General features: G+C 42.6%; 1 pseudogene; it reads right to left on the bottom strand.

The window, feature by feature from the left end:
• Positions 1-12,563: 12,563 nt before the first annotated feature.
• The window catches only part of LOC142439975 (ribosomal biogenesis protein LAS1L-like), a 48,374-nt pseudogene continuing 33,987 nt past the window's right edge, over positions 12,564-26,950 (bottom strand).

Genomic DNA, 26,950 nt, shown 5'->3' on the forward strand with positions numbered 1-26,950 from the left:
GCTGGAGGCACAGGGAATCCAGGGTGGATGATACCAGAAAAAAAATTTTTTTGATCAATATTAAATGCCATTCTATTTTTTTCCTTTTTTTCATGTTTTAATATTTGTTTAATCAAGGTTTCTATGATTTTTTGTAACAATGTTTGTTTTGTTTTACTTTACCTTGTAAAGGAGTTAAAAACTCACGGGCTTAATATCGTTTTATTGACAATATAACTCACATATCATATACCTCCATAGTTCAATCATGTTAAAAAAAAAAGAGTTGTATAACCATCTCAAGAATCAGTTTCAGAGCATTTTCTTCCCTCTTGTATTCATTATTAGCTCACCATTTCACTCCAATCCCCACTCCATATCCCCCAAAAGCCCTAATCCAGCTACTCACTCTATAGTTCCACCCATTCCAGTCTTCATACAGTGGAAAACATACCCCCAAAATAATAATAAATGACCCACACTAATAACAAAACAAACTGTAGGAAAAATCCCAACTGAGGAAAAAGCAGGGAGTATTAAAAACGAGAACAAATTTTAAATAGGTCAAAAGGGAGATCAAATGATCAGCATCACATTTTCACCGAATCACAGCTGCCATGGTCTCGCTTACAATATTCTCGGTCGGATAGCAAAGCTATTCAAGTCCCTCAGCTATGGGCAGAGGGGAGTCGGTAATCCACGTGGGGACCCTGCAAACGCCAATATTCTTGCTAAATTTCCATGCAATACAGCGCACATTGATTTTATTATAGGAAATTATTAATACGAATATCCTGTCTAATGTGAGAGGTAGGTCATGGTAATTTTTAAACTCGCTGAGTTATGTTGTTGCGGTGTCTGTTGTTTATCATATCAGCCTGTAAATTTAGACAAGTGTTTAGAAAATGGGATGTCTCTGCATGTCAAATCCCACTGCCAGGCTGTGAATCCTGCTCAGCACAGCCCTATAAGGAAGAGTAGAACTTCCCTGTAGGTTTTCCAAGTCTGTAAATCTTTATGGAAGTAGATTGACATGTCTGTCTTTCAGCTCATGTGTTTGAAACACCAACTTTTTCATTACTATCTGAGCATTTAGCCTCGGTATCCCCAGTGCTCCATGTGCCTTCTACAAGTCACAGGATAGGACTCATAATTCAAATCCTCTGAGCCCTCAAACATTCTTTCCTTCATTTATGTATGTTGGCAAATTTTTTAAATTAAAAAAATAACATTTTAATACAGAGGACTGGTATTGCTGAAACCCAGGTGGGGACTGAGCATGATATTGGGACAGGAGGAAAGTCAAGGGAAATAGAGGAAAGAGCTAGGAGGCAAAGGGCATTTATAGAGGTCTAAATAAAGATATGTACATATGCAAATATATTTAAATATGAGGATTGGGAAATATATCTATGTGCCTATATTTATAGGTTAAGTATTAAGGTAGCAGAAGGACATTAGTCCTCCACTTAAGTACTCCCTCAATGCAAGAATACTTTCTTCTATTAAATTGGAATTCTATGATGCTCACCTTCCTGACACAACCACTAAAGACAAAGCGGGTGAATAAGCAAATGTGGTGAAGAAAGCTGATGGCGCCTGGCTATCAAAAGGTATAGCATCTGGGGTCTTAAAGGCTTGAAGGTAAACAAGCGGCCATTTAGCTCAGAAGCAACAAAGCCCACAAGGAAGAACACACCAGCCTGTGTGATCACAAGGTACCAAAGGGATCAGGTATCAAAGAACAAAAAATCATATCATTGGGGGCACACCTCCATGACACAATAGCTGAAGACAAATGAGTGCATAAGCAAATGTGGCAAAGAAAGCTGATGGTGCCTGGCTATCAAAAGGTATAGCGTCTGGGGTCTTAAAGGCTTGAAGGTAAACAGCGGCGATCTAGTTCAGAAGCAACAAAGCCCACATGGAAGAAGTACACCAGCCTGTGCGATCGATCACGAGGTGGCAAAGGGATCAGGTATAAGGCATCATCAGAACAAAAAAGAAAAAAATCTTACCATAGTGAATGAGGAGGGGAGTGTAGAGTGGAGACCCAAAGTCCATTTGTCAGCCACTGGAGATCCCCTTGCAGAGGGGTCTAGGGGAGGAGACTAGCCAGTCAAGGTGCGATGTTGCAATGATGAAAAATACAACTTTCCTCTAGTTCCTAAATTCTTCCTCCACCCCCAACCCCTCACGATTATGATCCGAATTCTACCTGGCAAGTCTGGCTAGACCAGAGGATGTACACTGGTACAGATAGGAACTGGAAACACAGGGAATCCAGGGCAGATGATACATTCAGGGCCAACGGTGTGAGTGGCGATACTGGGAGGGTAGAGGGAGAGTGATTTGGAAAGAAGGAACCGATTACAAGGATCTACATGTGACCTCCTCCCTGGGGGACAGGCAACAGAAAAGTGAGTGAAGGGAGACGTCGGACAGGGCAAGCTATGACAAAATTAGAATTTATAAATTATCAAGGGCTCATGAGAGAGGGGGGAGCGGGGAGGGAGGGGGAAAGTGTGGGCCTGATGCCAAGGACTTTAGTGGAGAACAAATGTTTTGAGAATGATGAGGGCAATGAATGTACAGATGTGCTGTCCACAATCAATGTCTGTATGGATTGTGATAAGAGTTGTATGAGCCCCTAATAAAACGATTTAAAAATAAATAAATTAATAGATAAATAAATAACATTTTAATACAGAGGACACAAAAAGCATATATATTAGCCGTCTTTTATAGGCTGGGTTTCATAGCATTACCTAGTAACATAATGAGAAGTCTTACCTAATTGGTAAACCATCCCTTTAAATAAAAAACTTAGTCATCCATTTAGTTACATTTTACTGAATGCAGTATATTTGTTTACTGATTTTACCCTGTCTAAATAGTAGTGGTTCCCTGCTATCTTGATGCTGCTCATGCTACATTGTAAAACCTCAAGATGTAAGGCTATAGCAATAGACAGAGAGCTTCTGTAACTGCTTTACAAAGGGTGCATGAATGGGTGAGTTGTGACCTAAGTATTTCTACTGTCTTTGGTACTCATAGTGCAACAAGGTACTTACTAGTTTAAGAGTTGCACTACCATTTCAGCATTTGTTTGGAGCTAAACGGGAGAGAAGACGAGACTTTCTACTCCCAAGAAGAGTTGCAGTCTCTGAAACCGACAGGGGCATTCTACCCTGTCCTCTATGGTTGCTATGAGTCAGAATTGATATGATGGCAGTGCATCTGGCTTTGGGCATTTTGGAGCTAAGGGGGAAACAGATACTTTTTCATTATAACAAAGTGGGGCGTTGCCCTTTCAATTAGCCATCCTCCAGATATTGCTTTCCGTTATCACCTACACAGGAACGGTGAACATATCTGTAAGAACCAAGTTCCTTTCTTACGCTGCTTCCCTTTATCATCCTGGTGGCATTGGGAAACCAGCTCTTTCCTCCTTTTAAAAATACATACAATTCATTTCCTCTGTGTTGCCATGGTTGTGCTTGTTCAAAGTGTACACCACTGAACATGCACCAAGTCAGCCATTTCCATAAGGACAATTCGGCAAGATGAATTATTCTCGGAGTTGGATGACATTCTCACACTCCTCTTCTAAGTTGCTCCTCCCACATGAACATAAACTATTGACCCTCAGTTTTCTATATAACCTATGAAGGGCTGTTGTCAATTTGACCCCATAGAAGTAGCTTAAAATAGCATCCTGCTCAAGGCCAATAATCTTCACTAGTAAAGGTAAACTGTTATTTAGTTTAAGGTGTCTTGATGTAGTAAGATATGACTTGGGCTTCTAAGGGCACTCAGCATTTCTAACCTACCAGCCAGGAAACAGGTAGGTAAGATTTTTGTTCTCTTGAAGATTTACCTAATGACCATCTTTACATAGGGCAATTCTATTCTGTCCTATAGGGTTTCTATGAGTCAGAATTGACTCAACATCAGTGACCTTGTGTTTGACTTGTTGTTTCTGTTTTTCCTTGGATTATTTGGCTTAAGGACCCCTGCTAACTGAAAGGTTGGTAGTTCAAACCTACCAAGCCCACTTCACAGGAGAAAGAGATGGCAGTTTGCTGCACAAAGATCTATAGCCTTGCAAATGTTATGGGGTAATTGTACTCTGCTCCACAGGTTCACTGTGAGTGGGACTCAACCTCATGGCAATACATTTGATTTTGTTTGGGGGGTTTGTTTGTTTTACACTGAGTCCATGGGGAGATCAAACCACAGAGCATTACATTACAGCCTGAGTACAGTTGCTAAAAGCCCTTTTACAATGCTCAACAACTGATATGTGGGTTGTTGTCATTTCTATGGAATATGCACTGGGGAATGACTGAGGCTCATCCCGAGCAGTGACGTGGTGAATGGATTTTGAACTACCACTGCCATCTATAGGCTTCTGCAATCCAGGTACAAGAGGCACCATCCAAAAAACTGGATTTTTTTCAAAGTTACATATTTCATTTTTCTCTCTTTTTTTTTAAACAAAATAGCCTATCACCTTCATAAGTACTCTCCATGACACTTAATACATTTGTCAAATCTGTGATTCCATTCTTGGAAACATTTTTTCACACTCATCTGTTTGGATGGCTGACAGCACCTCCCTCGTTTTTTTCTTCACCTCGTCTACATCATCAAATCGCTGTCCTTGTATGTCCCCCTTTATTCGCGGAAACAATGGCAGGAGGTCAGGTCAGTAATGGGGCAAGAGAGTCATGCTGTTTTTTGCCAAAAACCGGGCACACTGAGATGACTGCAGGAGCAGGTGCACTGTCATGGTGGTAAACCAGTCCCTCATCTGCCACAAATTAGGCCTTTTTTTTCACACTGTTACACAACCTTTCCTAAATCTCTAAATAGAAAACTTGATTCACAGTCTGATCTGGTGGCATGACCCCCAATGCATTACAAGTCGACATTTAATGGACATCCAGAATGAGGTTTGTCATCAATCAGCATTTCACTTTTTTTGAAATGAGAAAACCACTCATACACTTGAGTTTTACCTATAGCACTGTACTTGTATGCTGTGTTTCAACATTACACCAGTTTCTGTGGCATTTTATGAGGTCCGAGCAAAACTGCTTTCACAAAAAAAATTCACTGTGCCAGAGAGAACCTTCCCAGGTGCCACCGCTGGTTGCACTATGTCACCCAGAGTGAGTTGCTCAAGGTTTGCATAGCAGGGGGAGGGGAACGCATATTATGAAAACTCCGCCCAGCAGAACTATTTTCCAATTTTTTGTTGGGGTACCCTCTCCTACTTAGGGTTTGGACACAGTTTGGTTTCCTTTTCCATGTTGGGACCTTATTATTCGCTATCTTTGGATCACACAGGTCGGCATGATTCTTCCATGTGGCCTTAGCTGACTCTTCCCTTAGCCGGCTACTGGTTTAATTGTCTAAGGTCACAGATACTATAATTCATGAAAGCTGGGCACCATCTAGTTTCCTTGCCACACTTTGCTATGTCACCTATGTCTTCAGTGACTTCTTCATGGGAGCAAGTCCCAGGCAGAGCCATGTTATAAGAACTACTTGTACTTATATTGGGGCTATGATCAAGTGATAACTCGAGATTCATTCTGATAACTGTTGTTTCTATAAGTTCCTTGTATGATTTTTTTGGGGACATCACTTTCATGTTACATCCTAAACCTTCAACCTATGATTTAAAGCCATTCTATTTCTAGAGATATTATTTTAGTTTGGTTTTAAGAAGTTTTAGGGCAATATTTTGGTTCGGAGTTTAAAGGTGATCTCAGAGCAATTCTTTCAGAGATTTCTCTAGCCTTTATGGCTCCACAACATCTGGATTCCATGGATTCCAGAATGTCTTCATCCTCTCAAGAAATTCTCCTACATCCCTGTACAGAAGGATCACCAGGAAGGGACGAGCCAGCCAGGGTGCAGTATGGCACCAACAAAACACAAAGCACCCCTCTACTGCTTTAGTGATTCCTCCCACCAACCAGCAAGACCCAGTTCTATCTTACAAATCTGGCTAGACCAGAGCATGTGCCCTGGTACAGATAAGAGCTCTCGACGCACAGAATCCAGGACAGATAACCTCCTCAGGACGAAAAATTAGAGTAGTGATACCATGAGGGTAGGGCAAAGGTGGAGAAGATGTGGGGAGAAGGGGAGAAAGGGGGAGCAGAAAGAAAATGTTTTGGAAATGTTGATGGCAACATATGTGTTTGATACAGTATTGTTATAAGATTTGTAAGAACCCCCAGTATAATGATTCATTAATTTTTTTTTAAATGTTTAAATCCTCCCAATATTGAGTGATTTCCAGGAGTAAGTTCTCAGATTTTCATCAATTCTTGCTTCCTTACAGGCTCTCCCGAGATAAAAGTGTAAATTACCACAACTGTGCTGGTAATTCCCAAATCCATATTTCTAATTTACCTAAAATACCATAAAACTTTCTCATTCCATTTTCCAAGAAAATACTACCATTGATCTATCTAAGTCCCGTCTCCTCCTGACATCTACCTCCTTTTCCAAGCCCCTTAGTTCAGATTCCTATCACTGTAATTCCTGACTTACATTAATTCATTATCCTCTTTTCTTCAGAGAAGTCATTGCTATATTACATGCTACATATTTTACTTGCTATGTTTTATTGCCTGTTTCTTTCCCACTTGACTGTACATTCCATGAGGTCAGATTTTCCATGTATCTGTTTATGAGATCTCTGCAGCAAAAATATAGTCAAACCAAACTCGCTCCCATTAAGTCAATTCCAACTCATAGTGAGTCTATAGGACAAAGCAGAACTGTCTGTGTGGGTTTCCAAGACTGTAAGTCTTTACAGGAACAGGGAGCGTTCTGTCTTTCTCCTGAGGCTTGGCTTGTGAATTTAAATTGCCAGCATTGAGGTTGGGCCCAACATGTAATCCACAATGCCATGTAAATCAAGTAGATCACCAAAATAGTTTAGTGAGTAAAAATAAATAAATGAGGCACAATTGTCTAAAACACCTACCCAAAACAATATTTTAATACAACCTCACCTTAGACCTACACAAATAATCAAATTCTATGATTTTTCCATTCAGCATTTTCTGTCCACCAAGTCCAAACCAGAAACAATTTCTCATACATGGATCTAAAACAAAGTTCTCCAGTTTCTTGAGTTTCAATCACTTCCTCCAGATAAATTTTTCTAAAACCTTAATTTTCACCACTCTACAGAATTTACTTGTTGTCTTTTGGAAATTGCACACAAACCCCTTTGTCTAGTTTCCAAAACCCTCTGTAGTCGGACTAGCCTTTACTGATGCAGTCTAATTCCCAATTAATATTCACTCCTCTTTCTCTTCCTTTTTTAGAATGAACTTCTAATTAGCCCCATTAGATACAAGATTCATTCCTACCTTGAGGCCTTTACTTAGCATATTTTCAATGACCTTTTTTCTTCCCCTTGATTCAAACCTTATATATTTCTTGAGATCCAATTTTGTGATGTTCCATTTAACACCTTGAAAACATCACATATGTTAATTCCTGTTTGCTTGGTCTCTTGTCTAAATCTCACAATCCCTTGCTGTTTGCCTATGGTTTCTTTCTTTCTGCTTCTTCTTCATCTTAATTTTTTGTAGTTAAATTTTCTTTTTTTTTCATGCAATATCAACAGGGATAGGTTTCAGAAGTTAAAAAACAAGTAATCAGATTGACGTGAAGGATCACAGACAACGTGGAGGCCAAAACTAATTGGACAGTCCCCCACAGAAGGGCCACATGGACGGATGATGTATCCGGCTGCAATACAACACTGCTGAAAAACATAAATTTCCTCTAGCTTTTAACACTTCCTCCCCTGACTATTATGGTCTTAGTTTTACATCGTTAATCTTGTTGGACCTGCGTATGTTCATTTGCATGTTCAAGATTATGCATGGAATCCAAGATAGACAAACCCTGCATAAATAGCAATAATTCCTTGAGGGTATGGGAAGGGGGGAGTGAAAGGGGGCCCAATAGCAATGATGACAGTATTACCCCACTTGAGGAGAACGAATAACAGAATTGTAGCGGAATTGATACCCTGGATGGAGGAGGTGATGGCAATAGTAATAATAATTAGAACATAATTGTAAGGGCTACTCGGATAAAGGAGTAAAAATAAATAATAGTAAGGGCTCCTCGGATAAAGGGTGGGGGGAGGGAGGAACTGATATCAAAGGGTTCAAGAAGTAAGAAAATGTTTTGAAACTGATGGAGGCAGCTATTGTACAATTACATTAGATCTAATTGAATTATGGATTGTTATAATATCCTTAAGAGCTCTCCCAATAAAATTATTTTTTAAATTATTTTCTTTTTTCATGTTTGTTACTGTAATTTGGGTACAAGTTTACAAAGCAAATAAGATTTTCATTCCATAAGTCATCTACATTTTGGGTTTTGGTTTGTTTTTCAAAAGTTTTATTGGCATATAATTGACATATACAATACAATAGTTTAATCATATTAAGGATTGTGCAATTACCACCACAATCAAGTATAAAACATTTTCTTCTTTCTTGTACTTATTGTTATGAGTTCCTCATTTCCCCCAATATCCCCTGCCATAGCCCCTAGAAACCATGAATCCAATTACTGTCCAGTTACTGTCTCTATAGATTTACCTATCCTGGATTTTATATACAGAAAAACATACCAAAAAAAAAAAAGAAAACTAACCACAATAACAAAGTAAAACAGGAAAAAAAATCACATTTGAAAAGGAAGCAGAAAATATTAGAAACTAGAACAAATTTTAAATGGGTCAAAATGGAGATCAAATGATAAGAGGATGGAGTTTAGCCCACTGGCATCTGCGATCATCCACTTTCCACCACACTCCGCGTGATTGCAGGGCCGCTCACATCCCTGGTCTGCAGTCAGAGGGAATTCATTGGCGGCGTGATCCATTTCTATTTCCCCTCCAATTTCTTTTAACAGAAACAATTTGTAAATGGTTGACATGGGAGATCAAAAGAGTAGTCCTATGCATTTTGATTTATGATACTGATTGCAGTTCCCACAATAGAACCGTGCTCCCCATTTCCTCCCTGTGTTTCCTGTTTCCACCCGTCCTTCTTTATTATCACTTCTTGCTTTGTGAGCTTTGTCCTTGGGCAAATGCTGCTCTTTTGATTTAATACCGTTTCCTGCTGTTGTCGTACACTGTACAGGCCTCTATAGGCCTATCTATTGGGTGAACGTCGAGCTACAGGAATGAGTTCGGTTCCAACACTGAAGGCTGACTAAGCACCATAGCTCCTGGAGTTCCACTAGTCGCCATCACACCAATAACCCTGCTTGTTTGTTTTCTTAAGATGTTGAGTTTTTTTCCCCACATTTTCTACCACTCTATCCAGGACCTTCTCTTTCAAACCCTTTCAAAGTGGTCATTCATAGTCCAAAACCAAAGTTGATTCCAACTCACAGTGACCATATAAGACAGGGTAAAAACTGTGAATCTTTATGGGACTAGAAAGCCTCATCTTTCTCCCAAGAAGCAGCTGGTGGTTTCAAACTGCTGACTTTGTAGTTTGTAGGCCAATATGTAATCACTATGCCATAAGAGCTCCTTTGATAGCGGTAGCTGGGCACTGTCAGGGTCTTCTGGTCTCAGGGCTGTGGAAGAGGAGGTTAGTGTGGTCCATCAGTCCTTTAGACTACTCATTTCCTTGATTCTTTGAGCATCCTTATTCTTCTTTGCTTTATTTGAGGCAAGAACAATAGATGGACGCTTACAAGCTTTTTAAGGTTCCAATTACTATTCACCAAAATAATGTAGAATCTTGTGTTTATAGACTATGTTATGCCGATTGACTTTCATGTCCCCTAAGACTATGGTCCTGAACTACCATTGCCAAATCGTGGCATGTCATTATCTTGGTTTTCCAATAAAATAATCAAGCAAATAAAGCTTCACCGTTCTCGTGGCCAGTCTAAAATCCGTGCTATAATTAACAAAACCTTCAGTCAAAAACTCACTTTAAAATATCTTTCTGCTGATGGGCTTCTCCTGTAGTTGTAGACCCTATGCATTGCTAAGAACAAATTCTTAAGATTCTGGGATTGCTCAACAGAGAAAAGTCTTTTTCCTTGAAGAGTAGAGAAAGAAAAGAATACTGTGAGTACTTTCCAGTTCACTTGTTTTGAACTTCTGTCCTATTTTTCCATCAGGTAAAATTGTGTGAACTTCTGCAAAGTAGAACATGCCTCTAGGAGCATCTCCTATCATACGCCAAAGTGCTGCTTCCTTTCTCTGTTTGCTGTGAAGTTGGAATATTTGTCTTAAGGAAAAGCATTCTTATGAAGTGCATCAGAGCAGACTCTCTAGCCATGCTCCTCCTAGTCTCAGCAGAGCGTCAGTTGCATGCCTCTGATTGTAGCCATGAAAAGGAGAGCATCAGAGGGGTGTTCTGCTGCAATCAGCCCATCCTCCCAGGTGCTTTGTCCTCCGCCAGAAAAAGAGAAGCTACTCACCAAGTTGCAATTGGAACAGCTCTCTGATCCAGCTGCATCTGTGAAGCAAACCAGCCACAGTGGAGCGGTGCGGGGACCGAGTTCCACAGTCCAACTCTGAAACCAGCCAAGGAAGGAAACCGAAGACCCTGAGAGGAGGCAAATGGAGACTCAGTGTGGTAAGCAAACAGGCTGTGCTAAATGGAAAGGCCATCTTCTGAAGTACATAGGGGATGCCCCCGTAATAATTAAGGAGGACCTTGGGAGAGCTGAGATTTTGATAACAGAGGCAGTGTGAGTGAAGAAGTAGAAAAGCAATAATACTTTGTACGAGTGCCATGGATTAATTTACACCACCACTCCCCAAATAAAGGGGAGGGGTCTGGAAATCCTGATCTTGATGCCTGTGGTCTTAATCCCACTTGAGAATGGGTTGTGTCTGCAATGTGAATGAGGCAGGATTAGTGCAGTTTGTATCTTGAGTCCATCTCCTTGGAGATATCAAAGAGGTTAAATGCAAGCTAGCCAGCAGAAATGGGGCAAACGATGACGAGTGACAGGAAGGTCACGCAGGAGCAGAAATTCAGAAATAAGGACCTTTCTCCACAGCCAACAGAAAGGGAAAGCAGCCAGTACCCAGCATGAAGACATAGAGCCTCCTAAACTTTGAGAAGATAAATTTGTGGTTGTTGAAACCACCCAGTTCTGATATTTCTCTATAGCAATGTTAGATAATGAAGACAGAATTTGATACAAGAAGAATGCCATGCTACTCTATTCGATAACTAAAACGTTCTTGCAGCTGTTTTAAGATGTCTAGTATAAAAGCCTGTACTTATATTTTTCTTTTCTTTTTACAGTTTCCTGTTTCTTATTCAAAACAAACCAAAAACTCTGAAGCACATTAAAAATCTCACTGTAGAATGGCAAATGCGTGTGGATTAAGCTTCTGGTGAATTCCCTGTGAGCATAGACCTGGGCTGTGAATAGCCTTGCTATTATGCAGAATGCACTGGAAAGTGGATTATGGCAGATATGGTGGGAGAGTTAAAGTTTATTGTGCCAGCTTGGTCGATAAGCACATGTGCGGTTAATTGAAGAGTGGAGACATAAATGGTTCAGTGAGTCTCGCATTTCTAGTTCTCGGGTCTCTTGCTTTCTGATGGTTGGACCAGGGTGCAGTTGCCTTACCAAGTTCCCTGCTTCAGCTGGCAAGGCTCACTTCCTGCAAGACATCCCCAAGGAGAAGCCGCAGGGACCTACCCCGATGCAGCCCTGGGTGCTGGAGCACCCGTGTGGAGAGCCCTGCCAGTGCTGAGATGCTTACACACTCACTGATTTGGCTTTCCTCCTGCAGTTGGCATCATAGTGTATTTTGTGAGATGGAGGAGGACTTTGTGGATTGGTGTCGGACATATGGGTTAATGTTGGACTTGTGGGCGTGGGCAGCGCTGGGTTGGGATGTTTTCTGGATGTGTACTTAACCTTTATATAAAACTCTCTGTTATCCATGAGTTTCTGTGGATTTTTTTCTCTAAAGTACCCAGACTAATACATATGTGTAGGTTAAAATTCAACACCTTATCATTTACTCTCCCTTTTAACCCATTTAAAATTTGTTCTAGGTTTTACTATTTTCTGCTTTCCTTTCATTTGAGGATGCTCTCCAATTTGTTATTGTTGTTAGTTTTTTTGTTGTTGTTTCTTTTGTGTTTTTATATGTCTTCCAGTAGAGGAAATCAAGATGGGTGAATCTATAGAGATGGTAACTAGATTAAGGGGTTTGGTGGGAGTAATGCCGGGAAGACTGGCAGGGGGTGGGGGTGATGGAGTAAATGTAGTACAAGGAGTACAAGAGAGAATTGTTCTAAAAATTTATTGTGGTGAGGAGAGTACAACTCTTCTGGATATGATTGAACTGTTGAATTGTAGGACATGTGAATTATGTCCCAACAAAAATGTTTTATAAATCAATAAGCTTTTCAAATGAAAAAAAAATCCCATGTTAGTGGCAATAGGAGCCGATGCTGGCTGTCATCCAGGTTGTTTCGTGGACCATCAGGCACACTGGGGGACAGGCTATTGCCCTGGCAGGTTTAGGTGCACACCTGCATCAGGGCTTCGTCAGAAGAGCTGCACGCTCGATTTGATTTGAGCCCTCCAAGCTGTCCTTGGCTCCAGAGAAGGTCCTGGAAGTTCTGCTGCCATGGCTGCAGTTGGCACTGCCAACACCACAGCTGAGTCCTGGAGAGGCCTTTTACACTGAGGGTTCCAGCCAGGGCTAGGGCACATGCTGATCCAGAATCCTCAGCATGAGTCCCACTGGATCCTCACTTTGACTTGGCATTTGACCTAAGGAGAATGTGCCCCATCATATATTTTTCCAAGCTAACTTATAACACAGAGTCCTGCAAAGTTCCCCTTTTCCTGGACCAGGACTCCTTCCATTTAGAGAAAGTCTCCACTGCCATGCTGTCTTCCTCCTCCTCCTCATACTCCTTAGGATCTTCCTCCTCCTCTTCCTCCTTCTATATTTCTCCCTCCTCCTCCCCCTCGACTCCCAAGATCTCTTTCTCACCCTCTCATCTTGCCTGTCGTCATTAAGTATATCCTGCCTCTGGGATTTTCCTTCACCCCCAAAGCTGGAACCAACTGGGTTGAGGTTCCTATATAAGCTGTCCAGTGTATATGGAGACTTCTCAATGGCAGGGGGCTTGTGAACCCTCCTGAGCCAGGCTGTTTCCTCTACTGTGAGTATAAATGGAGCACATGTGCAGCAGCTTCCCCTGATGGTCGCCAGTTTGAAGATGAGCTGAAGGAGTTGGGAGCTGACCCAGTAAGGTGAGCCTAAGCAGTACTCAACCGCCCAAAGTCAGTCAATGGAGGCAGGGCTGCTGAACAGGTTCCAGCTCTTTCTCGCTTCACTGTGGCTTGCAGAACAGGAGCACATCAGTTCAATGATCCTCGTGAGGATGGAGGTTGGCCAGATTCCACTGTCCCCCCAGTCTGGCAGCTCAGAGAGCATCTGCTCTAGCAAGGTCTATGTGAAGGCCTGGGAATAGAGGCCCCTAGGCAGAAGCTGCCAGAATTGAGTAAACAGCTTTGGCATTAGGGTGCCATACAAATCAATGTTTTCTTCATATCCACTGCGAGGCTGCCAACTGCTCAAATGTGAGGATGAGCCAGCCACCATCCAGAAAGTATCCAGCATAGCCTACTCTTCTCCCATGAATTGCTCTTGAGCTCTGGCAGAAGGCATTCTACACATGGGAACAGGATATTCCACACTTTAATAGCCTGGGATAAATGCCTAAATTCCTCCAGCATCTGAAACTACTCCTGTTCATAAAACACAAGCAGTTTTCAGACTCTTTTATATAGCGGTTTATAAGGAGGTACCCCTCCCTGCTCCCCCCAAAATGGGAAAAACCTCCACTAAGTGGAGCTTTTGTAGCACACATTTTTCCTGCTGAGCAAGCATTGAGCAACTCACTCTGAGTTAGTGCACCCAGTGGCATCACCTAGGAAGGTTCTCTCTGGTCACAGTGAATCTTTTCATCAAAGCAGTTTTGCTCGAACTTCGTTTCTGTGATGAGCGATTTAGCAGAACAGCATGCGGCTATGAAATTGTGCTAAGGAAAAATGCCACAAAAAACTGTTGTGATGTTGAACACAGCTTACAGGGACAGTACTATGGGAAAAACTCAAGTGTATGAGTTATATATATAGTGTGATCTATGTATACAGTCATTGAATATATGGCTGATATACAGACATAGATATTTGCAATAGAAAAAAGAAATCTGCAATGGAAAAGTTGTTGGTTTTACAAAATTCTACCATGTGAAACATCCCCACCCCTTAGCTTTATTTCTGTCACGAGGTCTGCATTTTCAAACTACTGCTCCTTCCTCTATGTCTCCTAGTTTTCTATTTCAATCACCAATAATCATCGATGCATCTTGATTTCATGTTTGATCAAGTACAGACTGAAGATGTTGGTAGAATTATTTAATTCCTTCACCACTAGCTTTAGTGGTTCATATATCAATTTGAATAATAGGTGTATTCACTAGACTTCCTTGTAGGCATATAGATATTAGCCTATCACAGACAGCAGTCTATTTCAAGATAGATTATGAAAGTTCTTTTTGATGATGAATGAAGTGTTAATTCTCTTGAATTTGTTTCTCCTGGCAATATGATTGTCTGATTCAAAATGGCCCAAACCAGTCCATTTCTGTTCACTAATAGCTAGGACATCACTCTGTATGGGTTCCATTTCATTGTTGATGCCTTCTCATTTTCCTAGAGTCACACTTTGTACATTTGACGTTCTTATTATTAATGGATACTTCTCCTTTGAACTTGTGCCCCAACAGTAAATGAAGGCTCTGGATGCTTTTTCCACCCACATCATTCCGGTCAAATTTACTCAGAGAAGGCAGCTCCCCTCCAGTTGTATTTTGGGTGCCTTCCAGCTGGAGGGGCTCATCTTCTGGTGCTGTCTTTCACAGTGTTGGTGCTCATACAGTATTCAGTCCATTGATAATTCTTCAAACATAGACAACCTTTTCCTTGTTCATAATGTGTTCTTCGTCTGGAAACTCCTTTGAAACCTGTCCAATGTCATTGACCCTGCTGGTATTTAGAATACAGGTGACATACTGTCTAGCAGCGCAGCAATAAGCAAGCCACCACTGACAGACAAGTGTGGTTACAATCCCATTGGCAATGGGCTTTCTTTGTGAGCGCATGAAGCAATGTTACTGTATGATGTGTCGGAGTTCATCTCTTTTGATATACATATAAAGAACCATTTAGGCGCAGAGAAGAGGGAAGATAGATGCTAAGTATGCCATGAGGAGATAACCAGGACACAGGAATAGCGGAAGAAACAGACTGCCCCAGAGCCAACACACACACACACACACACACACACCACACACACACACACCACACACACACCACACACACCACACACACACCACACACACACCACACACACATACACACACACCACACACACACACCACACACACACACCACACACACACACACCACACACACACACCACACATACACACACACACCACACACACATACACACACACACACACCACACACACACACCACACACACACACCACACATACACACACATACACCACACACACACACCACACACACACACCACACACACACACCACACACACACACCACACACCACACACACACAACACACACCACACACACACAACACACACACACACACCACACACACCACACACACACACCACACACACACCACACAGACACACACACACAGACACACACACACACATTTCTTGTGAAGCAATGCAATCTGAAGTTGAACTTCTAATCTCCTGTGATAATTGTTGCTGAAAATAATTTTAAAACACAGGAACAGAGTACATCGAGGAGGAGCTGCCAGAAACGCAAGCCTGCCTCAGAGGACATGGCATGAGGGAGATCACCACTTACATCAGATGGATTCAAACTCATTGCTTATGCAACAGTGGACTCAAAGAAGACATAACTTTGATCTTGGCTGAAAGCACAGAGTACCCCAAAAATGTTTACCTGTGTTTTGTTGACTATGAAAAGGCATTTGACTGTGAGGATCAAAATAAATTATGGATAATATTGCTTAAAATGGGAATTCCAAAAACAATTATGCTTACGAAGAATCTGAACATAGCCCAGGAAGCAGTTGTTGAAACAGAACAAGGGAATCCTGCTTGGTTTAAAATCAGAAAAGGTGTGTGACAAGGTTGTGTCCATTTACTGTACTTAGTCAATCCAAGAAACTGGACTACACAAGAAGAACGTGACATTAGGATAAGAGGAAATGTTTTATTAACAATTTGAGACATGCAGATGACACACATTGCCAGCTGAAAGTGAGAAGGACTGGAGGCACTTCCTAATTGAGATCAAACACCGCAGACCTCAGTGTGAATTACAACTCATTGTAAAGAAAATAAAAATTCCCACAACTGGACCTATAGGTTAAATCATGACAAATGGAGACAAGCTTGAAGTTGTAAGAAATTTTATCTCACTTGGATCCAAAATCAACACTCACAGAAGCACCGGTCTAGAAATGAAACAAGATATTGCACTGGGCAGATCTGCTACATAAGAGCTTTTTAAGGTGAAGAGCAAAGATGTCACTTTGAGGACTAAAGGGCAGCTGATGTAAGCCATGGCGTTTTCAATTGCCTCACACACATGTGAAAACTAGTCGATGAATAAAAAAACAGTAGCTGAATTGATGCATTTGACTTTCAGTGTTGGCAAAGAATATTGAAAGTACAATAGGCTTCCAGAAGAACGAATAAATCTGTCTTGGGAGTATAGCCAGAATGCTCCTTAGAAGCAAGTACAGCTGAACTGCATCCCAAATACTTTGAACATGTTTTCAGGAGACGCAGGCCCTGGAAAGGACGTCATGCTTGGTAAAGTAGAAGGCCAATGAAGCAGAGGAAGTCAGGAAGTTGGATTGACACAGTGGCTGCAACAATGAACACAAACGTGACTATTTTGAGAATGGTGCCGATCCGGGTATATTTTGTTTTGTTGTTCACTGAGCTACTATGAGTTGGAACCAACTTGATAACATCTAACACCAACAACAACTATGAGAAAATAAATGTCTGTTTGTTAAAGCAACCCACATGATGAATTTCTGCTATAGCAGCACTCGATAATGAATATAGGCACCAGGAGAGGTACTGGAATGGTGGTGGTGGTGGTGGTGGTGGTGGTGATGGTGGTGGTGGTGGTGGTGGTGGAGGAGGAGGTGGTGGTGGAGGTGGTGGTGGTGGTGATGGTGGTGGTGGTAATGATGATGGTGGTGGAGGAGGTGGTGGTGGAGGTAGAGGTGGTGGTGATGTTGATGGTGGTGGTGGTGGTGGAGGTGGTGGTGGTGGAGGTGGTGTGGTAATGGTGATGGTGGTGGTGATGGTAGTAATGATGATGGTGGTGGTGGTGGTGGTGGTGGTGGTGGTGGTGGTGGTGGTGGTGGTGGTGGTGGTGGTGGTGATGGTGGTGGTGGAGGAGGTGGTGGTGGTGGTGGAGGTGGTGGTGGTGGTGGTAATGGTGATGGTAATGGTGATGGTGGTGGTGGAGGTGGTGGTGGTGGTGGTGGTGGTGGTGGTAATGGTGATGGTGGTGGTGGAAGAGGTGGTGGTGGTGGTGGTGGTAATGGTGATGGTGATGGTGGTGGTGGAGGAGTTGGTGGTGGTGGTGGTGGAGGTGGTGGTGGTGGAGGAGGTGGTAGTGGTAGTGGTAGTGGTGGTGGTGATGGTGGTGATGGTGGTGGTGGAGGTGATGGTGGTGGTGGTGGAGGTGGTAGTAGTGGTGGTGGTGGTGGTGGTGGAGGTAGTGGTGGAGGTGGTAGTAGGGTGGTGGAGGTAATGGTGGTGGTAATGGTGATGGTGGTGGTGGAGGAGGTGGTAGTGGTGGTGGTGGTGGTGGTGGTGGAGGTGGTGGTAATGGTGATGGTGGTGGTGATGGTGGAGGTGGAGGTGGAGGTGGTAGTAGTGGTGGTGGTGGTGGTGGTGGTGGTGGTGGTGGTGGTAATGGTGATGATGGTGGGGGGGGGGTGGTAATGGTGATGGTGGTGGAGGAGGTGGTAATGGTGAAAACGCCAAAGAGAAGAGCCAGCTTTTATAGGTACACATATAGCTTAGTGTTTGGAAGTGTGATCTATAGTTTGTTTATGAGATGAATAATGTTGAATAAGAACCAGAAATAATCTTTTGCTTTCAAGTATTCGTTCTATAGTAAGCATTCCACTGTTGGAGATAGGTCAACTCTATGGACTTCTGGTCACGAATTCTTTACAACCAATGGAATTATGAATGACTTACGTTCTGTGAGGTTCTGGCCTAACTCAAATGATCAGTTGAGAGTTAGCTGAGAAGAAACCTCTTGAGACAGTAGGGTAGACACTTGTGGAGGGAGGGCGAAGGGGCCAAGGCAAAGGAGAGAGACGGTGAGTGGCAGGTGACAAAATGGAGTTTGCGTCCTGCAACAATTCGGCCAGCGCCAGTCCCAGTCCCTAGGAAAGTAGAGTTGCTCTGATCAAAATCTCCACAGTGAAGCTCTCCTTCCAGGAAGATGTGAGACCAAGAAGCCTTCTTTTGGAGACAGTCGTGCTCGAGCACAGCCTGCCTGAAAACCACGAATTCCCAGCGCTAAACTCTCTCACTTAACTGAGCCCCCCATAGAAGAGGCTTTTCGGCTGTGCGGACCCCTGGGACATGTGGTGTAGAGCCAGAGATGTTCTGTGTCTTGAGATCACAGCCTTTCTTTTGAAAGCAGTTGCTGACAATCTGTCACTCCTGTGGGTTAGAGCTGAGCCCGTTTGCAAATGCGGGGGATCAGCTGCTCTGGCTCTAGGTCCGTTTCTGTTTTCCGGCAGGTGGGTGTGTCTGTTTCTTTTCTTTCATCTTCACCCAGGCTCTCTTCTCTCTGGCACTTTCCGGTTTGTCAAGCCAAGAATGCCTGTCATGTTGGCACCCAGCCCTGGGACACTCCCCAACTTCTCTTTGTGTTCGTATCTCCCTTGACGATGTTTCCACTCTTCCTTATCTTCCCAAAGCCTGCCAGCCCATTCACACGGTGACCAACGTGTCCTGTTCGCTCTATTGTGGGTGCCCAAGGACTGCCAGCTAACCTTGAAGGCTCGCTTCTATTGTGGTTTTGTTCGTCATCTTGCATTTCCCTTGTGCTTTTCCATTCAGTCACCTTTGCAAGTCCTTCTCTCCTCGTTATTTTTCATATGAAGTCATACTAAGTGCTTCAACAGGAGCACTTACTGTGCAGTGGCCTTTAAGGATGTGACTATCAACCAAATAGTGGTTTGAACCCACCAGCCGCTCCATAGAAGAAAGGCGGAGTCGTCTTCTTTTCTGTAAAGCTGACAGCCTGGGGACCCCTCAGAGTGAGTTCTGCTCTGCCCGCTAGAGCCTCTGGGAATTGGAATCAACCAGATGGCAGTCAGTCAGTATCAACGTCAATGGTTCCCCTCAACTGAAACACCAACACTTTCTCCCGTGGGGCAGCTGGTGGCTTTGAACCACTGGTCTTTCATCTGGCAGCCAAGTTCTTATCATTCATATTATTTTTAGGTGAAAAACTTCCCAGCTGGCTGCCCACAATGTTCTTTTTCTTCCTTTGTACTTCTGTAGGTCTTCATGGGGTTGAGGGTCTAAGAGAAGTGAAGTACCAGGGTGTTTAGCCCTTTAAGCCCACATCTTGGCTCAAGAGGAGGGGACTGTAAGATGCCATCACACCTACAAACGGGTAGAGATTCCTCACATGGCGAGTCCCTGGTGTTTTTCATCTCAATGCTGACGCAATTCCTTCAATACGTGCAAGCTATCCCAAGGACAATTTGCTTGCTAGATGGTACATGGTTCCCTGGTGGTAGAATGTAAGAGTTAAGTTTTTCCCAGTGACATCATGGAGACTCCTTCATGTTATAGAACTTTGCTGTCTTGCCTTTGGTTCCATCAGAATTTATCAGCTTTCTGACCTGCTTCCCGATTGAGCTCAATCTCTGCTATTTGGTGCCATGCAAGAATTCTCTAGATCAGATATACAGACAATGATGTCCCAGACTTATGTAATCTCTTGGACTCCTAGGAATGAGATCTTGATATGGTCCACATTTTTCTTCCTCCCCCAGCTTTCCCTGCCAAGGTCAATCTCTGATTAGTTTAGTCCAATGTTCACATTCATCATGGACGCATCAGAGTTATGTAGAGATGGAAGGGGAAGTCTCCCGGGGGATGCAGTGAAGTCCCTGTCACTGTAGGTATCAGGTTTCATGCAGGCAGGTGACAAATGTGGTAGGGATATTATAAAGAGTGTCATGTACTGAATGGGAGGTTGGCTTAGAGGACAGCCTTTCTCATACAGAGGTGCTCTGATCATTCGATGTGATTCAGCCCTTTCAGGACTGACTATATTTTGATAGCTTGGTTGTTAAAATGAGCAACTTAGAGTCATGTTGGTCCATTGTGTATTAATGAACCAGTTAATAATTACATATGTACCCTTGACCGTGTTATGAAGCATCAACATTCTGTAGGAGGAACATTTCTCATCATGTACTGTTTGGGCATTGACTTTTTAATTGTTACTTTAAATTTTCTCTCATGTGCTCTTCTGTAGGAATGCTGGGTAGCTATCTGGTTTGAAAACCCCCAAATAACCTATGTTAGTTGATACTGTAAACCAGGGTTTGAACTGGTTCACTCTGGTTTGATCCACCTCAGACATACTGATTCAGGATCTACACTTTAGTAAGATCCCTAGTTGATTAATTCTTATGGATGCATGTGTATAAAGAGCACTTGGGATCTTATTAAACTGTAAATTCTGACTTAGTGTCTCAGAATCAGCAATCAGAACATGCAGATCTTCAGCAGGGGTCTACCCTGGAAGAACCAGTTGAGAGTCTGTTTTAATTATAACATATACCTATATAAGACTAAAATAAAAGCTAGATTTATTATGGTAGTGTTGCTACTACTACAGGCAGTAATTTAGTGTATCTGATCAAGAACTATATTATTTTTAAGACAGTAAAATATTTCTATTATTACCATCATGGCACAACTAATTATTGTGGCCTAATAGAACATTTCCATGTATTAATTCTTGGTGTTTTATGATTTTTCCCAACCTGCCATCGATTTCTTGCCTTTTTGCCAATCTGACATAGCATTTACAGATAAGCAGAGGCCTAAATGTAAAGTAGAAGGCACGAGGGGCAGTGTGGTTGTATGGGAAGAGTCAGCAGCTGCTGATACAGATCTCTCTGGATGAGAAGGTACTTCCCTCCCTTTAGAGCTTTCACATTACGGCACGCGTGGCAAGTATCTTGTGCCTTAGGAATCTCCGAATGGTTTAACCTGAAAAGTCAGCGCACCACCACCACCGCCGCCGCCCCCCCGGCCCCGCTGTGTTCTTATCCAGGGGTTCTCGAAGTGGTGCCACAGAGTAGAACGTTTCTTTGTAAAATCCTGCCGTTCTGCTTTATTGTCACTCTTTCAATAAAAGGTGGAGACCCTCTGGTATTCTTTGGGTAGAAACAAATATTGATTATAATTCTTAGATGGAATTTTTTAAATTTCTCAAATATCCGCCAGGGTAGAAAATAGGAGTGTGGCCCTTTCCATTCTACTTCTCACACCTCCCTGAAGCACTGTATTTTTAGGTAAGCGAATAAAAACATATGTGAGCACCAAACCAAAGCAAACCAATCAACCAATAAAACACCCTCACCAACCCAAGGACCAACATCTCCCCTCTCTCCTCAGTTCCTTCAAAGCCAAGTGGCCCTGTCCAATCATCTGTGCCAAATAATCTGTTCCATCCTGGGTGCTCCCACCCTTGGACTAGATCTCCATCCTACTCACTGCCGACGACTCCATCCCTGTGTTCCTGCTCACCTTGCCAATTCTCCATCTTCTTAGGACCTCAAAACAAAACCAAAGAAGTTGGGACTTCATCTGAGACAGATCATACATGGCCTAGTGGCTATTGGCAAGTTTGTACGCCACTTGACGGCATAGCACCTTGACCCTCTGTAAGAGACAGCGCGATGACCTCCCCAAAGTAGCTGCTGAATAATGAAAATAGCAATGACTGACTGGCCGATCCTTTCTGCCTTGGTACACCTCCACAAATGCCCCGCTTGCCAAGCCCTGCTTCTAGCCAACATGGGATTATGTGTGGCACCTGGGGACAAAGATGGCATGGAGAACTAAAACCCAGAGATAATCCTGTAAGCTCATTTAGAACAAAGCGCTAATTATCCCCCTATCAACCGAGCCTTTCATCTGAACTAATAAGCAACAAATTGGTGTGTTTCATTCGCTCTGCTTGTTTGGGCTACTGTGAATGGCATGAGGAATGCATGTCAGGGTGAAGAAGAAGCGAAGGTGCTGGACAGACAGTCAGCTTTTGTCTAGTCAGGTTGGCCACAGAGCAAAATGTGTTAAGCCCAACAGTGAACCAGTCTTTGGACTTTTTTTCTGTGGACAAACAAGCATCTGACAATTAGCTTTATGATAAATTGGAACTCGGATAGGAACATTCTTTACTTCCTAATTGCCCAGTTATCCTCACTGATAAATCTAAAAGCTAAGTGGGGCTGTCCTTGGGGACAGACAAGTGCCAGTGAAGGAATGAGGGACAAGGAAGGAGCCGGGAAGTTCCCGGCTGGCCTTTTCTACTGCTAAATGCGTTTGCTCTTTCAGAGACAGCCAGTTGGGGTGGGGGTGGGATGGGGGTATCAATTTCACATCCTGGAAATTTTTGAAATTCATGCTCCTCTTTCCTTCTCCACCATCACTTCCTTAGCAAGGCGGTTACATTCAAAATATTTAATAACTTCTATGGATCAAGGCATTATCAGGAGCCAGCTGTCTATAAAGTAGCATGGCTACATAGGCCAACTCTGCTCTTCGGCATCTAAGATCAAATTGCATTCAACCCAGACTGTAAGGACCTGCTCGGTGATTGCTGCTTTTGGTTCCATTTGCGGTCAAGTGGATTTCCACTCGGGAACCCTGCTATGCTGCACAACAGAACTGGCTCCAAAGAGTCTCCTAGGCTGTGATGTCTCAAAAAACATCAAAAAGCTGTTCTTTGATGTGCCTCCACGTGGGTTCTAACCATCGACCTTTGGCTAGTAGTCAAGCACTTAACCATTTCTACTCTCAATGTCAATCTACTACAGTTCCTTTTTTTTTTTTTTTACTACAGTTCCTTATAGTAGGGTGTTCATTCATTCCTCAGTTCTGGTCGGAGATTTTTAGGGTACACATGGATCTTTTTCCATTGCAAAGAACATACTTGTTCAGATTGCATACACTGATGAACAGCAACGGAATTTAACAGCGAGACAAAATATAACAGCTAATTAATCCACACAGTGGTACAGAGGGCTCAGTTCAAATCACTTTCATGGAACAGTCAATATGCTAGAAGTCCTTCACTCACCTGGTCCAAGGTCAAGGAAGCAGACAGCAGTCTTCCCTCAGGCAAGATAAACAGAGTCTGCCTGAAGGCAGCAGACAGAAGAGTGGGTCAGCAACAGTCAGCAGCTCAGGAGCTTATGGAAGTAGGCTCAGTTGGGATATGGAACTCAAACAATGCACAGCAATGGAATCCACGAGCCTCAAGCTGAAGTGATGGATGCACCAGCAGTATGGTGAAGCAGGTTTTGAAGGATCCTCAAGTTCTAGCAACATAATCCATGGGTTGGCTTGGCCCAGAGGTAGTGTAGCACACAGGTTGAGGCAGAAAACGAATTAAAGCAGCAGCACAGTGGTCTGATCACCAGGGAGCAAAAGAGATATGGGATGTGGGCCCTCTTCATTTATCTCACCCATCCTCCAATCAAGCTGTGACCTAACCAAATGCCACCCACATGTTCCTGTTGGCCTAGTTGGCACGATAAACCTGTCACAGATTCCAATTATAAACTGACCCTTAATAAAGTTTATTATTAATAAAGAAGGTCAATTTGTATTATCTGAATGATGCGCACACAGTGATGATAAATCTCAGCAGTAAAACTTTCATTTGATCCTTTCCCACTTTGATTTATGATGGGTTTTGGCAAAGTCTAAGTTAGTAAAATATTGATATTATCCCTCCTAGAATTTGCCATATTTTCTTCCCATTGATGGGTGTACACATTTTAGCCATTAATTTTCTAGCTAGGTCTCTCAGATATCTCTTTTGCCTCCGGACACCTGTTTTTATTTCCATGTCTTGATTATTCTTAAGCATAAAGTCAACATTAACTGCTTTCTGTGGCAGCAAATCCTGCTTAGAGCTCTCTGGAGTATAAGGGTTCGAGTAGAGAGCTATCGGAGACGGGACAACTAGGAATTTGCCTTGTCAGTGAATAAATATTTATTAAGCATCTGGGCTGTGCCCAACTCCCTGGTAGGAGATGTGATTATTTTTGTCCTATTCATCACTGTATAGCCAATGCCTCGTAAATATCTGGCAAATATTTTTGAATGAATTAATTCCTGGTTAATATGGATTCTGTTCTTGTGGGATTTAGATAAAGAGTGGAAAGGGAACGATCCATTGTGGCTGTTTTTTTTTTGTTTTTTTTTTTTTTGCTTATGCACCTGATCCTATGGTTGGTTACACTTTATACATGTGATGTAATTTCTCTGACATGTGTCCTTTGAAGTAGATGATGTTATTATATTTTGTATGCAGAGCCCTTTTTTTCCATTGTACATTCAAGGAGTAAGGAAAAATCACATCCTCTTCGTTAAGTAGAGTTATTATAATAACATAAATACCACAAATGGGTAGATTTAACAAACAGAAATGTGTGTTTCAACACAAGTTTATGAGGCTGGAAGTTTGCATTTAGGTGTTCACGTTCTTTCTTTCTTGGCTCTGGGTCCCTGGCTCTCTGAGTTTCTGTTGCTGACAATTTTTATGTAGCCTGGCATCTTTCTTCCTCCATTTTTCCTTTTCAGTTTTTGTTTAATCTTGTTTATATCTCAAAAGACTCTAGATATACCCTGTACTCATTTTGCCTTATTCACATAACACTGACAACTCATTCCCAAATAAGATTATAACCACAGCCCTCGAGATTGGGATTTACAGCATACATTTTTTGGGGGGGGGCGGATAATTCATTCCATAATAATCCACCATTTAGCACACCTTCAAATCCATGCACCTCATGACTTCATTCAAAGTCGTAAATCAACTCTGATTCAGTCTTAAATCAACTCTGATCCTAAAATCTCATTTTTGGAGTGATCTAAATCAAATATGGGTGAGACTTTAGGCATAATTCAACCTGTGAAATCTAGAATACCAGTCATCTGCTTCCAAAATACAAGAGTGGAAACAACACAAAGTGTACGATTTGTACACTTTGAGAAACGGGAGAGATTGTAAGGAAAGAAGGGGTAACAGGCACCAAGCAAGTCCAACGCCAGCAGAAAAGTTTACACTAGCTTTCAAGGCTTGAAAACAACCCTCTGTGCTCTGAGACCATGTGCACATGGACTCTGTCCGCCAGACTTTAGTTGTTTGGCCATATCCTTTGGATTCTGAGTGGAGACCTTTTAGGGCTTACTTTCATCTGTGTCTTCAGGCCCATTGGGATAGCTCTTTTCCTCCTGCTTTGGGTGGGCCCCCTTTCCTACTCCATCTGAGTGGCAAAATCAACCCCTCTGTCTTGGCAAGCCCCATTCTGCCTCTTGGGCATGGTGGCCCCACTCCCTCAGTTTGGTGCAGTGGGCTCATCCCACTGGCAGCTCCATTGCCTAACCGCACCCCTGCACTTTGGAATGGAGCTCCGAATGCCCACCCTTTGAAAATTAGCATACTGTTGCCCTAGCCTTTGAAACCAAGAAGACCCTGCTTCCTGAACAAGCAGCTGGTCTCTGCGATGCTCCCAGGTGGTCCTCTTCTTTTCTTGGAGGACAGAAGATGTAGCTGCTGCTGCTAATGCTGCCGCTGCTGTTTCCCACCCACCCCACCACCCACCCCCTGCCTGAGGATTTCTAAGGGGCAGACAGCATTCTTCTCCCCTTTCAATCTTTCTTTGTCTTCTTCAGTCTAAACTAATGGGCTGTATATTATGGGAATTAGTTAGATCCATAAAGGATAGGTTTAATTTCTTAAACAAAAGATTGTATCGCCCTGCCCTTTGCGAACATTCTAGAATACGTGTCCCTACTTACTTTGTTTCCTCTTACATTTCATTGTAGTGGCAAGGAGAAACCTTGACGCTCCTTGAAGATTGAACTTAGACACAAATTGTAATATCTAGGGATATACCTAAGCAAAAGAACAAAAGATGTGTACGAGAAGAACTACAAAACACTATTACAGTAAACCAAGAGTGACCTCCAAAGAGAGAAGGATATCCCATGCGCATGGATCAGAAGACTTAACATTGGAAAGATCTCGGTCCTGCCCAAGGTACTATAGAAGTTTAATGCTATCCTGATACATATACCAGCATGCTTCCTCAAAGAACTGTTAAAACTAACAACTTCATATAGAGATGAAAGAAGCCCAGAATTAGCAGAGAACTCCTCAAGAAGAAGGATAGGTCTGAGGGCTTGCTTTACCTGACTTTAGCACCTACTATACAGCCACATAGTCAAAGAGTATATTACTGGTATAATGACAGATATTCAGACCAATAGAAAAGAACTCAAAGCCCAGATATGAAATCATCAGCATACAGAAAACTGATCTTTGATAAGGGTCCCAAAAATATCAAATGGGAAGTGGATGCCCTCTTCAACAAGTGGTGCTGGGGGGAAAATGGATATCTACCTGCAGAAAATTGAACCAAGACCCTTACCTCACTCCATGTACAAGAATAAACTCAAGGCGGATCACAGACCTCAAGGTAAAACCCCATATATTAGGGC

This window comes from Tenrec ecaudatus, chromosome 2, assembly GCF_050624435.1.
Source record: "Tenrec ecaudatus isolate mTenEca1 chromosome 2, mTenEca1.hap1, whole genome shotgun sequence".
Lineage (NCBI taxonomy): Eukaryota > Metazoa > Chordata > Mammalia > Afrosoricida > Tenrecidae > Tenrec > Tenrec ecaudatus.